Raw genomic sequence first — 15,253 nt, forward strand, 5'->3', positions numbered from 1 at the left:
ATAGACGTTTAGACCGTATAATCTTCGTACCCGAGGAACTCGCTAATAAGTGTATTATAAAGGCTAAAGCTAAAGAGATTACCCTGGAATTCCTATAGCCCTAGTTTCTCCTGGATAACGCTAATACTATTACCTAGCAGCTATAGTACGAATAGTTGTTCGAATAATACCTCGCTATAGTATATTATAATACTCCCCGAGTCCCCGATAGTTAATTCCTATATAGATCGGCCCGTCGGGCTAGCAGGCTTATAGTAACGGAGAGCGGTTTACCTATACGTATAGCCGATACACCGACTAGCCGCTAAAGCCTAGCGCTCCGAGGTGCTAATATATTAGCTAAAATAATTAATAAGATTAATAAGACTAATAGTATTAGCCTTGTATTAGTAGAAGCTATCGATAAGCTCGGCGATAGTGTTATTAACCTGGACTTATTTATCGCAGGGACTAAAGAACACCGTGAGTATATATAGTAGTATGCCACGGCTATTAAGAACTATATATAATCACTTAAGAAACGTCCTATACCAGCTATTCGTTTAGTAACGGATATTCTAAGCCAGATAAGCCTAAACGTATCCTTTAATGCTAGTAAACTATCTATGCCCGCTATCACTAGCACTAATAAACGCCCCCGCAAAGACGCGGGATCGGAGCTAGCCGCTAAGCGCCTGCTATTTATTATCCAGGGCGAACATAAGATGTGAATCTAAGCCAGTACGGCCTTCGCAAGCCGCCTTATAGACGCTAATACTCACGTTATAAGGAACGACTTCGAGCATAAAGGCTATAAATTAGCTATTATCACCTAGCGCTAACACGCTATTATTATACTATTACCCACGGCTAAATTCGTAATAGACTTCCTTAAGGAGTATATTATTAAGAACTAAGTATAGTAAGCGGCGGATATACCTTTCCTAGTCGCGATATAGTGTATAGAGACTCTTATCTAAGAGGCTAAATTAGAGGAAGATAGTAGTCTAGACGAGGGTAAATGCACCACTATAGCGAATAGGCTAACCGGCGACGTAAGTTTAATTATAAACGCTATTTACTATACTACGGTTATCTATAACCACTATAAGAATAACTAGTGTAAGGGATTACTGGTATTATACGACTTACTTAGCGGTAAGCTTAAATACCGTAAAGATAATATCTAGCCTATAGACGCGGAAGTGATCCTTAAGATACCTTTAAAGGAATAGGGCTTATCTAACCTGGAGCCGGGAGCCCTAGACGTCGAGAGTCTGTGATAGGATAATACCGGAGGAATTTAGTATATTTGCCTTTAGGTTTTTATATTCTTTTCTTTTTTCGGTTACTTTTATTTTCTTTTATTTATATTAGGTCCTAGGTTAGTAAGTATATAACGGAGGGACGGGCGGCCGGACGTAATTACCAGCGTTATAGACGGAACCGAACGGAGTTAGGAATATACGCTATAAAGCGCTATTCTATACTATAGTTTTTTTTTGTATATTTGGCCTCGGCTAAAAATAAAGAACTATAACCACGTCTACCACTTATTACTAGTATAATAATCGGCCACGCCGAGTCTAAGTTAGATATCGTAGACCTTAAGAGACGGGGAAGCCCGCGGGACGCAGGGCTTTATCTCTCCCGGGGCATATACTACGCACCGCTATCCGGCACTATACCAGGACCCAAAACCATATAGCTCTAAATTAATGCTAGCACTATATAGGCACTAAACCCATATAGCGCTGGATTAGTGCTAGCCCTATACTAGCACTAAACCAGTATAGCGCTAGACCGGTGCCGGCACTATCCTAGTACTATACCCAGTATAGCGCCTAGCCTTAGATAGCCCGAGGTTCCACCGTAGATATACAGAGCAGGAACCTCGCCCTCCCCCCTTAAAAGAATCTATCCTATTTACACATTATTTACTACACCCTAAGGTTACCTAACTCAAATCCTCTTATAGGTCCTATAGTACTGGCTGGCTAGAGATATATACGGTTAGTGTATGTCACTTAGTCGCGGTAAGGCGGCGGTATAATAGGGGGTCTGGGTAGTTAGTATCCTTTAGTTCGGGCCTATCTTTGAAGCCTTTAAAGAAGTCCGTTATTTGCTCTGGTTAAGTAAAGGAGGTAGCGCTAATACTACCTCTTCGCTACCGCTATAGCTTTATCGCGGCGAAGCTCCGCTTACCTATACTCTTCCTACCTATTCCGTGATTTCCTCGCTATATATCACCTATATAGTCTACACGCTTCTTAGGTTAGGGATATTAGCTTATCAGTCTATTATAGGTAAGGTAAGCGACCGGGGGGCCGGTTTAGTATCACGGGGCTACCTAATTAGTAATAATAATAAGGTCCTAGGTTAGCTAGTTAAGGGCCTTATCGATATTAGAGGACGTTATTAGGGGGCCTAGTTATATTTGGATCCCGGGGGCTACCTAATAGGCGAGGGAGGGTACGAATTCCTTTTAGACCTATCGTAGATAGTTAGGGGGCTATAGCGGGGCTATATCGGCAGGACGGTCCACGTTAAGATAAATAATCGCGGTTTAGGAGAGGTAGTCTAATCCGATAACCTCGCTATCTATACCGTTATAGCCGTAGCGGAGCCCCTAGGACGCTTAGATAAGGTTAATAGTACTTAGCTATCGGCTTAGCCTATACTAGGTAGTTATTCCGGGGGGGTAATAAGATTAAGGTTTTAGCGGGAGGTTAGCTCTAAGAGGGTGCTAGACCTAGGATAAAATCTAGGATAGCTAGCCTAAAAGGGAAAGTAGAGATTAAAGTCTCCGAGGAGGATATAGCGGCCCCGGGGGGGGGGGGGGGAGGGCCTATAAGGTCTATAGTTAAAGGGGTATACCACGGGGTAATGGCGGATTGGTAATTCTCAGAGTAATTTAACTAAATCGTGATAGCTTAGTCGCCTATACTAAAAGTAACCGTATAGAAGTCCCAGTAGGCCCGCTATATCTATATACTAGGGGGGTATCGTTTATGGATATAGAGTAGGGCTTTATTACCTCCTTAAACTAGGAGGTATAAGGCCCTACTTAGGGCTTTTAGCCCCTTCGTGAAGGGGTTAAGCCCTAGCTCTTAGATAGCTATTATATTATACTCGGTACGGGCCTATAGCAGGAGCTTTACTCGGGCCTATTTAGCTCCTATATTCTAGGTTAGGACACGGAGTTTTATTATTTAGAGGGGGAGGGGCTTAAGGTCGATTCGGCTAATACGGCCTCCTAGGTATCTTTTATTAGAGTCGGGTCAGTCCCGCGGGGGATAAGGAACGGCTTTAGGGGTCTAGAGGCCTGAGGGTATTCGCGGGGTCTCTATAACGGGCGGCTAGGACTATAGCGGATAGGGGCGGCCTATAATAGGGTAGGGGAGGGGGAGGGTAAGGGATAACGGAAGCAGGGTCACGGGTACGCCGCTTTAGTCTATCTTATAATATCGAATTCTTTTACCCGGTACTTATATACTTCTCGGGCTTTTACTGCTTTCTATTTCTTAACTTAGCAGGCATTATTAAAGGTATCGTGGTTCCTATCGTATATAGTATACCTCCGGGTAGCCTTTAGGGCTAATACTAAGTAGTTTTCGAACCTAGTCTAGTAGGTAGACTCGGGTTTAGCGTAATAGCGGTACCGCCTCTCCGCCTCTAGGCACTAGGCAGTTTTATACCCGAACTATAAGCAGTTAAAGTATTATAGGAGGTTTATATTAGGGTTATAGGGCTTATATAAATAGCTACCGCCCTTTAATAGGAGGCTATTCTATATACGATTCTCTACGCCTTCCGGTAAGGTAGTCTTAATAAGTAGTATCGCTACCCTACTAGTACTATATCTAAGGAGCCGGGTCCTTACTCGGTGTATTTTCGTATTAGGATTAAAGGTGCGTAGGGACTTTAGGAGCTTATTTTTAGTTAATAGGCCTAGGACTAAAGGGGGAATAGCTTTTACTAGGACTAGGTAGGTTTAGGTGTTTATTTTAGCTCCGGCGTTAAAGGCCTATTTAACCTAGTAGTTAGCGAAGGTGGACCACTACTATACCCTTTTATTAAAGGTTAGGTATATATTGCTATTAGGTAGTCTCTAAGCTATAGCGGTATTATTATAGCTAGCGGCTATATTTATAGCTTAAATAATCTTTTTTAGCGACCGGGCTTAGAGTGCCTAGTCTATCTAGTCTCCGTGTTTAATAATTAGTTCTTTATAGTGTTAAGCTACAATCACTTTAGAGGGGGCTAGGTCCCGAAGGGGTCTTATAGCGGGCAGCGCTATAGCTATTATAGCCTAGGTCGGCTTTATTCCTTTTCGGAGTTCCTCCTTAATTATACTCCGTATAGTGGCGTAAAGGTATATAATCGGTATCATTACGGTACTCTGACTATTAAGGTAGTATAGCTTAATAAGCTCCTTTACTAGCTCCACGGCCTAATTAATCGTGTTTCTATTAGCTAGTAGACTTTGGATTAACGCCTTAACTTATTAGATTTTCGTTCTAAGGGCCCGCGGAGCCCCCGTATCGGTCTTAGTTCGGTTATATACGGGATTACCCTGATTCGGGTAATAGGAATCGAGTAGTGGTGGTTATTAGCGGGGGCGGTTTAAAGAGTCTATAGGTAGTAGGCCGGTCACTACCACCCCTTTTATTATATCTACCCCCGCATTCACGCTACGGCTTCTACATAGTGCTACCACGGCGTAAAGGAGGGAGCTAGGTTCCTTCTCTAATTAGTTTTTTTGATAAATTAGGCTACGAGTAGTAGGCTATACGCGCGGAAGAGAGGAATATCAAGCAAATAGCTGTTGAATTCGTAGATCCGTAGGATTACTGCTTATTACGCGAACGCGTAGTTATGTGTAAAGAACTGACTTCTGGGATTTCTTCCTGGATCCGGGGCTGGCAAAAGACCCTGAAAGATTAGGTGGCGACTGTTACGTCAACAGCCTATACGACGGTTATCACGCCACGTTATTTGCTTAAGTAATAACCAAGATATCGTATTTACGATACCTAGTATATTTATAAGATTATTACTTATTATAAGTATAATATCAACACCCCCCCGTAAGCTGACTCTTATATAATAAATCCAGCTTAGTCAGATTATAGTTATAATTATGTTATATTATAGCGCAGTAATCCTAGTCTATCTAAGACTAGAATACATAGAGGAGAAATTTGAAAAACCTCTTGATTTTAATTCAAGGGAAAATTCAAAAACCCTTGTTATTATTATAGTATATTATGCAAAGGAAAATTCAGAAAAACCTTTAATATCTAGGAAAAACCCGAAGGTAAAAAACCTAGTTATTCCCCTTATAAAGAACTAAGAATACCAAGTATTAAAACCTAGTACTTTAATTCTTTAATATTATTATAAGGCGGCAAATCATACTTAGGCAACGTATCGTCCTTATAACCTAGGTTCATATAACCGCAAAGAGTATTACGAGTCTCTTTTACTAAACCTTTAGTCATTATATCAGCTATATTAAATTTCGTATTTATATATACGATTTTTATTTTATTATTTTATAGCTATTGCCTGCAGTAGTGATACTGCCTATCGATATGCTTTACCCGTTTATAAAATTCAGGGTTTTCGGCGAGCTTCTTTACACTCTCACTATCTATTAAGATAGTAGGAATCTCGAGAGTATTATTATTATTAGTATTATTTTTATTATTATTATTATTGCCTCTTATATTAGAATCTAGACCTAGATTCTGTAGTATATCTTTATATAGATTATAAAGATAGATTCCTTCTTTAGAAGCTTCTGTGAGAGCTATATATTCGGCCTCTGTTGTTAATAAAGCAACGACTTTTTGTTTAGTTAAGGTCTAACTAACGGGGTTATTTACTCCCACGCAGTAAATATATCCTAAAGTCGAGGTTCTATCCTCGATTATATCTGAAAAGCTAGCATTAGAATAACCGTAAATACCAAGGTCTTCTTTATTATAGTTATATAAAAGACCGATATTAGGATATGTATTTATATAAGCCTAGATTCGATTTAACGAAATGAAGTGATCTTATAAGGGATTACTTATATAGCGAGAACACTAGTTAACTGTATAAGTTATATCTGGTCTTAAATATAAGGCTAGATATAATAAAGCCCCGATTTCCTGTTAGTATTTATTTATATTATTAGTTAATACTTATTTAGGATTTGGTACTAGGACCTTCTTATGTATATAAGGGGTGTTAACCCTTTTTAGACTTCGTTTATTATACCTTTTAAGTATATTATTAGTATAAGGTAACTGACTTATAGAAAGAGTCTTATTTTCTTTATTTATATTTATTATATAACCTAGAAAGGTATTTATTTTACCTAAGTCTTTGAGTGTAATATCTTTAGATATCTCCTTAAAGAAATAGTCTAAAGTATCCTTAGAAGGGCTCAGAGCCACTATATCGTTAACGTGGCATAAAAGAATAGCTTATTCTTCTATTCTTTTAATTTTATTATATTTATAAAAGGTAAAAAGTCCGTTATCATATTCAGAGACCCGGTAACCTAGTTTAGTTAATATCTTAACCAGGTAATTATACCAGAGTCTAGGACTTTGTTTTAACTCGTACAAAGCTTTATTAAGCTTATAGAGTGTTATATAATTATTATTTTTATTTTTATTATATTCTAAGCTATCTTCTCTCTCGAAGCCTGTGGATTATATAGCATATATTAAGGTATCTATATTAGTATAAACGAACGCGTTTTTGACGTCGAATTGCCTGAATTTCTAGCCGCGTGATACGCCTAGTATTAAAGCTAGTTTATAGCTTTCTGGCCGGCAGGTAGTTAAAAAGGTTTCTAGATAATTAAGACCTAGAACCTGATTACACCCCTAAATAACCCACCGAGCCTTATATTGAATACCTTCGCTAGAGCTATTATATTTGATTCTGAAGACCTAATAACCTCCTAGTACGTGGTAGTCTTCTTTTATTTTATTATAATTATTAGGCGTATTTCTTATACTTATTAAGTCCTTGGTCTTCCTCTTTTCGAGTTCTGATATTTCTGCTACTATCGCGTCTATCTATTTATCTTTACTAGGCAGTTTATAGCCTGTTTATAGGTAGCTGGTTTATTAATCGAATTTATAGTTAAAAGAAATAGGGAATTTTCTTAAAACTATAGGTTTCCAAGTATTATATCTTTTATATGATATAGTAAGTGCGCACTATTATTATAGGATATTAAATCCTTATAGTCCGGTTTTAATAGTTCTAAAGGTATTTAGACTTCTAGCCTGGTACTCTGGCTACTATTATTATTAGCCGGGCTATAGTTAATATTATTATTATTATTATTATTATTATTAACAGCTAGAACTTTATAGCCCGCTGCCTATAGACGAAGACTCTTACGTCTATTATTATTATTCTCTTCTTCAGGTTAAATAGACTCAACAGAACGTTTCGAAACGCGCAAAGGAATATTTTATAAAGATTAACCGGTATTTTCACTAAAAGTGATTCCTTTATTATACTCAACGGGTTAATAAGGCCCGCGATTAGAAACCTGATTATATACCTGAGTATTAATATAAGGAGGGAGGCTATTATTATTTTTAGGCGTATAGTTATTATTATAGTTATCTAAACAAGAGTAAAGAAACTGATTCTCTAAGACATAAACGTCTCGAAACCAACCAGTCTTGTTAGTTACTGGGTTATAAACCGTATAGTTATAGTTATTAAAACCTATTAAAGCACCTCGAAGTGCCCTTATATCTAGTTTCTTTATATTCGGGTCGTTGTTTTTATAATAAATAATAGAACCCTAAACCCGTATATTATTAATATTAGGTTTCTGACCTTATAAAAGCTTAAAGGGACTCTTATACTCAAGAGCTGAATTAGGTGATCTGTTATATATATAAACAGCTAAGAGAATAGCTTCACCCTAAAGGTATCGAGGCAGCCCTAAGTGGAAAAGAAGAGCTCGAACCTTTTCTATTATAGTTCTTATAACTCGTTTAATAGAGCCTTAAGCTTTATAAGTGTACGGTGGCTTTATATTATACTTTACACCTATAAAGAGGCGTTGAAAAGAGGCGTTATTAAATTCTTTTCCACCGTTAGTATCTATTTCTTTAATAAAGAAGTGATATTTATTATTATTATTATTCTTACTTTCTACCTGAGCTTTCCACTCTTTAATAGCTGTAACTACCGTCGTTTCAGACTTATCTAAGAGCAGTTATGCCTATAGGAACCGGGTAGAACGGTCTAGTATAAATAAAATCCAACGCTTTTTATTATAAGAAAGAGGTTCGATCGGTCCGCAAAGATTCATATAAACCTTCTCTAAATAGGAAAAGTCTTTGTATTTATTAACTAAATCTTTATTCGTAAGTGTAATAGACTTACTCTCTTTACAGGCATCATAGCTCTGTATTTCAGTTAACTCTTTGTTAGTTATATTATAATCTTTTTTAAGAGTATTAGTATAAAGACTTTTTAAGGTAACAGGGTTAATATAACCTATCCTGTTATGCCACAGCGTTGTATTTTCAGTTATAGAAGTAGTCCTTCGAAGGTTATTACGGTCTCTTTATTTATAAAGCTCTTCTTAAGGTTAAAGAGGTTAAGGTTTCTTTATTATATTATTTCTTTATTAAGGTTTAACTAACCCCTTTCTTATATTTCTTTGTTTATTTTGTTTCTTTGAAACTTATTCTTTGAACCTCTAAAACCTCTTTATTCTAGTTAAGTCTTAAGACTGTTCTTTAGGTAAAATACCTCTTTATAACAGTTTCTTTGTATTTTTTCTAGTATTTATTATATTTATTTTCTGAGACTTAACCCCCCCGTACGATAGTGCCCGTGCTACAGCCCAGTATAGCCCGTTATAAAGCAAAGCCGTTATATAAAGAAAGAGGGGCTCTTTATTATTAAATAATAAGAGCTTTTTGTTTCTAGTAAGACCGCGAGCTTCACTATTAAGACGAGAGAGACTAATAATATTCGTGCCTATTTCCGGTATATAAAGGCACTCTTTTAAAAGCAGAAGCTTTTTAGTATCCCTGAATTTTATAACGCAGTCTCCTTCACCTTATATCTTTATTTCCTTTGCCTAACCCTAACGAATAGTTCTCTTTTTCGAATTATAAGTAGAAAAGTGTCTTTTATTTATAATAATATACGCCGTAGCCCCGCTATCTACATAAAAATTTAGATCTAATTTAATACTGTTTTCTGCTTATATTTTATAAATCTTTTCTACTAACTAATCTATATTAAGGTTAGTATTATTTATATCTTTATTCTTAGAAGAGATAATAAATACCTGATCTATATCTATTAAATCCTGTATAAAAGGATTAGGACGGTCTGGAAGAGGAAACGGAGGAGGGAGGACGTCTTTAAAGATAACGCCGGCCTCTTCGTTTTTATTATCGTCTTCCTATTCTTTTTTCTTTTCTTTTTCCTATAGCTAATCCTGCTACTGATTCTGTTAATCTATAATCATATTAACCGTAGCAGACTCGTCGTTCTCCTCTTCTTCTAAAGACGTATCTAGGGCGTGCTGCTCCTTTGCCTTTAGTACGAGGTTTATTATACGCTTCTCCTTTCGAGAGAGACTCGTCTTTCCTCCTTTTTTTTCCTTATCCTTTTAAGAGGACTGGGATTTATTTACCCTATTCTGGGTATTTTTCCTTAATCCTGAATTATCCTTTATTACCCAGTTCTTAGGTGCTTTTTCAGGATAAAGAAAGTAGCAGTTAGTCGGCGTATAGCCAGGCTTCTTATAGTTCTCACAGAATAAACCCTTAGTCTTCTTCCAGGGTTTCTTACTATTATTCTTTTATGATTTCGAACCTTATATAAGGAGGGTATTCGACGGCTAATCGACCTTTCTTAAAGCGTCTATTAATTCCGCTATTAATTTATCTAGTATATAACTAGTAATATCGTGACGGAGAGCTTAAGTTATTTACCCTACTATAGACTCGTACCTCTTATCGAGACTACTAAGAATCCAGGTAAAGATCACCTTATCAGAAAAAGATATACCTCTTTAATTTAAGGTAAGAAGTCTCTTTTATATTTTATATAAATACGCTTTAAGATTAGGGAATTCAGAAGGCGGGAGGTTAAAGAAAGAAGTCAGGACGATATAATCGGCCTAGAATCCCTTTGCTTTATATAAATCCTTTAGCTTTTCCTATACTTTTAAAGCTTTGTTTATTTCTTAAACCTGGGTTAAGGGACCGTCTAAAAGAGCAGAGAGTATATCTCTAGCTGCCTTTAGAGACTCCTCCTTCTGTTTTACAGAAGGATTTACTGGAAGGGGCTTCATAACGTCTTTAATATATTTTCCTTTACGGGCGAAGTAAGCGTGTATTCCTATAGTCTAGTTTTAATAGTCTATGCTGCCCTAGAGCTTCCGGACTGAAAATTCTTTGCTAGTCTCTTATTAGGCTATTTTTAAGCAGAAGAACGATATTTTTTATTATTTATTTAGGTTAAAATTAACTAAGTTATTTAATAATTTATTTTATTATTTTTATTCGTTTTCCTTTATTCCTTTTTTCTTTATTGCGTTATCGATAAAGGATAGAAACAAAGAATACTAAGCTAAAGGTCTGATTCTGATTAGCCTAGCTTCGAAAAGTGGGTCCAAAAGTGGGTCTAAACGGTAAAGCTATTTATAGATCTCGCGACGCGAAGAAAAGCGATGCTTATATAAAGCGAATAACAGCATTTCTATGGGCGGACTTTTTACTAAAAGCTTATATACCACGTTACGATATCCTGTTATTATAGGCAGCGCGGTAGGTTAAGTGGCTTAATTAATATAGCTGTTATTCGTGGATACATAATAGCTCCTATATTTAATCCATGTATTCGTTATTCTTTTTTTTAAAAAAGTCCCTTTATAAGTAAAGGAATAGTATATCCGATTGTGATAAAGAGTTTTAAACCGTGGTATCGGAACGAACGGTTCGATTCGATTAGCTATCTTCGGGAGATAAAGGGATTTCGTATAGTCGGAGATAAGGATCTACGACCGGGGGAGGATAAAAAGATAGCCTAAAAAGGCAGGTGGCCTGAAAAGGCAGGGAGTCTTTTTGGTATTTCGAGTAGAATAAAAGGGTAGAAAAGAGTAGCTTTCCTTCTTTACTAACCCGGGCTTATAACCTTTTAATAAATTGGGCTATGAGTAGTAGGCTGTACGCGCGGAAGAGAGGAATATTAAGCAAATAGCTGTTGAATTCGTAGATCCGTAGGATTACTGCTTATTACGCGAACGCGTAGTTATATGTAAAGAACTGACTTCTAGGATTTCTTCCTGGATCCGGGGCTAGCAAAAGACCCTGAAAGATTGGGTGGCGACTATTACGTTAACAGCCTACGCGACGGTTATCACGCCACGTTATTCGCTTAAGTAATAACTAAGATATCGTATTTACGATACCTAGTATATTTATAAGATTATTACTTATTATAAGTATAATATCAACAAGTTTCATTGTTTTTACTCGAGTTACGCGTCGGTCGGCTCGAATCGAATATTCTATATATTAAAGGTAAAGTATACACGTTGAACTCCTAAATTATTTAGCAATATAGTAAGGTACTAATACTATAGACGAGGGCTTTGTTTTAACCTATATAGTGCCTTATTAAGCCTGTATATTCGACTATTAGCTTTATTTTGGTTTGTAAAACTAATAGGCTGTAAAAGTGTAGATATTTTTAATATCTATATCAGCGTATACGAAAGCATTTATAATATCTAGTTATTCAAATCTCGAACCGAGACGGACTCTAAGGATAAGAGCTAACCTATAGCCTTTTAGTGTATAGGTAGTACTAAAGGTTTTAAGGTAATCTATACCGAGTACCTAATTAAAACCTTATATAACCCAACGGGCCCTATATCTTATAGATTTTCCTATATTATCGTATTTAACTTTATAGACCCACCGCCCCCCTAAGACGTGTAGGCTGCGTTTTTCCTTTTCTGAAAGTGTATTAACGTTAATAATATTCCGGGTATTTCTTTTATTTAATTCTTAAATCTCAGCTTCTATAGCCTCTATCTATTAGTGTTTTTAGGGCTTTTTAAGGCTTATTTATATATGGCTAGATCAAGTATAGTGTTTGCAGTTAAGAGTATAGACTCTATAGTAAGCTGCTAAAACCTTCCTAATAGGGTATCTTCTAATAGATATAGTAAGGCCTTACTTCTTTAATCTGTAAATTAATCTAAGGACTTAGAGATAAAATCCTTATAGCTTCCCTTTTTAGTAAGAGGTGGAAGCACCACTTCTATATTATCTAGAGAGTTTCTGGAATATTTAATAGCCTTATTATCATCTTTATAAGTGGTTAATAATCCTATTTATAGTGGGTCTTTTCTAGGATTTATAGTCCCGGTTAGAGCCCCATTACTATTATAGGAGGTAGCCTGTAAATCGTTTTCTTTTTGGATAGAGGTAGTTTCTATAGAATCGCTTTAAGGGGAAGTTTTAGTCTGATTTGTTAGTATAACTAAATCAGACTCCTCGCGGTGTGTTGAAGACTTTAAAAACCGATTTTCAATAATATACATATCTCTAACCCAGATTATTCTTTTTAAATCTGGATTATATATTTTATAGTTATAATTATTAAAGCCTATTAAAGCACCACGTAGATTTCGTGGGCTTAATTTTTTAAGGTTAGGGTCCGTATTTCAATAATACGTTATAGACCCCTATACCTTAATATTTAAATTGTGGGGTTTTTTGTTATTCTTTAGCTTATACGGCGTCTTAAAGCCTATAGCTGAATTGGGGGTTCGGTTATATATATAACCTGCAGTTATTGCTGCTTCTCCCTATAGATAAAAAGGTAGCTCTAAATGATATAACAGAGTCCTAATTTAGGAATTATAATCCCTATTACTCTTTTAATAGAGCCTTAAGCTTTGCGTGTATAAGGGGGTTTAATGTAAAGTATAGCGCCTGTGAAAAGACGTTTAAACGAATTATTAACGAATTCGCTTCCCCTATCGGTATCCACTTCTTTAATAGTGGTTTTAGATACATTTTTAACTTATAGCTTCTATACGGTAACGGCCTTGGTAATAAGTTCCTTATATTGATATTATACTTATAATAAGTAATAATCATAATAATAATAAGTATAATATGTAAGTCAAAATAAACAGTATACGGTTATAGCTATATAACTAGACGTCTACTTTATAACCAGCTTAACCTATACTATAATACGATACGTATTATACGTGTATATATACTTAGCTTATAATATATATTATATAAATACACTAGGTATCGTAAATACGATATCTTGGTTATTACTTAAGCTAATAACGTGGCGTGATACCCGTCGCGTAGGCTGTTGACGTAACAGTCGCCACCCAATCCTCCAGGGTCTTTTGCCAGCCCCGGATCCAGGAAGAAATCCCAGACGTCAGCTCTTTACACACTCATAACTACAAGCTCGCAAAACAAGCAGTAATCCTACGGATCTACGAATTCAATAGCTATTTACTTGATTTTCCTCTCTTCCGCGCGTATAGCCTACTACTCGTAGCCTAATTTATTAAAAGGTTATAAGCCCGGGTTAGCAAAGAAGGAAATCTACTCTTTTCCACCCTTTTATTCTACTCGAAATACTAAAAAGACTCCCGCCTTTTTAGACCATGTAAAAATACTAAAAAGACTCCTACCTGCCTTTTCAGGCTATCCCTTTATCCTCCCCCGGTCGCAGATCCTTGTCTCCGACCGTACGAAATCCCTTTGTCTCCCGAAGACAGCCAATCGAATCGAACCGTTTATTCCGATATTACAGTTCAAAGCGCTTTATTCTTCCTAATACGGTCGCCAAGAGCCGTGCCAAGCAAGCTCTTTGTTCTTGATCGGGAAGAATCACACGATCGGAATAAGACTCTTTATCACGATCGGATATACTATTCCTTTATTTTATAAAGGACTTTTTAAAAAGGAAGAAAAACAACGAATATATGGATTAAACACAAAGGCTCTTATAACTGCTCCACGAATAACAGCTATACTAATTAAGCCACTTAACCTACCGCTCTGCCTATAATAATAGGATATCGTAACATAGTATATAACCTTTTAGTAAAAAGTCCGCCCGTGGAAATCCTGTTATTCGCTTAGTACAAGCATCGCTTTTCTTCGCGCTACGAGATCTATGAATAGCTTCACCGTTTAGATCCACTTTTAGACCCACTTTTCGAAGCTAGGCCAATCAGAATCAGACCTTTAGCTCAGTATTCTTTGTTTCTATCCTTATCGACAACGCAACAAAAAGCAATAAAGAAAATAATAAAAATAAATCGTTAAATAACTTATTTAATTCTGACCTGAATAAATAACAGAAAATATCGTTCTGCTACTTAAAAATAGCTCTATAAGAGACAAAAAGATTTCCCTAAGAAGTCTCTCTCCGGAAGCCATAATGCAGTTCTATAACTAATAATAATAATAATAATAATAATAATAATAATAATAATAATAATAATAATAATAATAATAATAATAATAATAATGATAATAATAATAATAATAATAATAATAATAATAATAATAATAATAATAATAATAATAATAATAATAATAATAATAATAATAATAATAATAATAATAATAATAATAATAATAATAATGATAATAATAATAATAATAATAATAATAATAATAAAACTCTCGAGATTCCTACTATCTTAATAGATAGTGAGAGTGCAAAGAAGCTCGCCGAAAACCCTGAATTTTATAAACGGGTAAAGTATATCGACTGGCAGTATCACTACTACAGGCAACAGCTATATAATAATAAAATAAAAATCGTATATATAAATACGAAATTTAATATAGCTGATAGAATGACTAAAGGTTTAGCAAAAGAGACTTATAATACTCTTTGCGGTCATATGAACCTAGGTTATAAGGACGATACGTTGCCTGAGTAGGATTTGCCGCCTTATTATAATATTTAAGAATTAAAATACTAGGTTTTAATACTTAGTATTCTTAGTTCTTTACAAGGGGGTATAACTAGGTTTTTCACCTTCGGGTTTTCCTAGATATCAAAGGTTTTTCTGAACTTTTCTTTGAATAATATACTATAATAATAACAAGGGTTTTTTCAAGTTTTCCCCTGAATTAAAAAGAAGAGAGTTTTCTAATTTTTTCCTCTATGTATTCTAGTCTTAGATAGACTAGGATTACTGCGTTATAACGCA

The sequence above is a fragment of the Sodiomyces alcalophilus genome (assembly GCF_042370955.1).
Source record: "Sodiomyces alcalophilus JCM 7366 unplaced genomic scaffold ACRALscaffold_1, whole genome shotgun sequence".
Lineage (NCBI taxonomy): Eukaryota > Fungi > Ascomycota > Sordariomycetes > Glomerellales > Plectosphaerellaceae > Sodiomyces > Sodiomyces alcalophilus.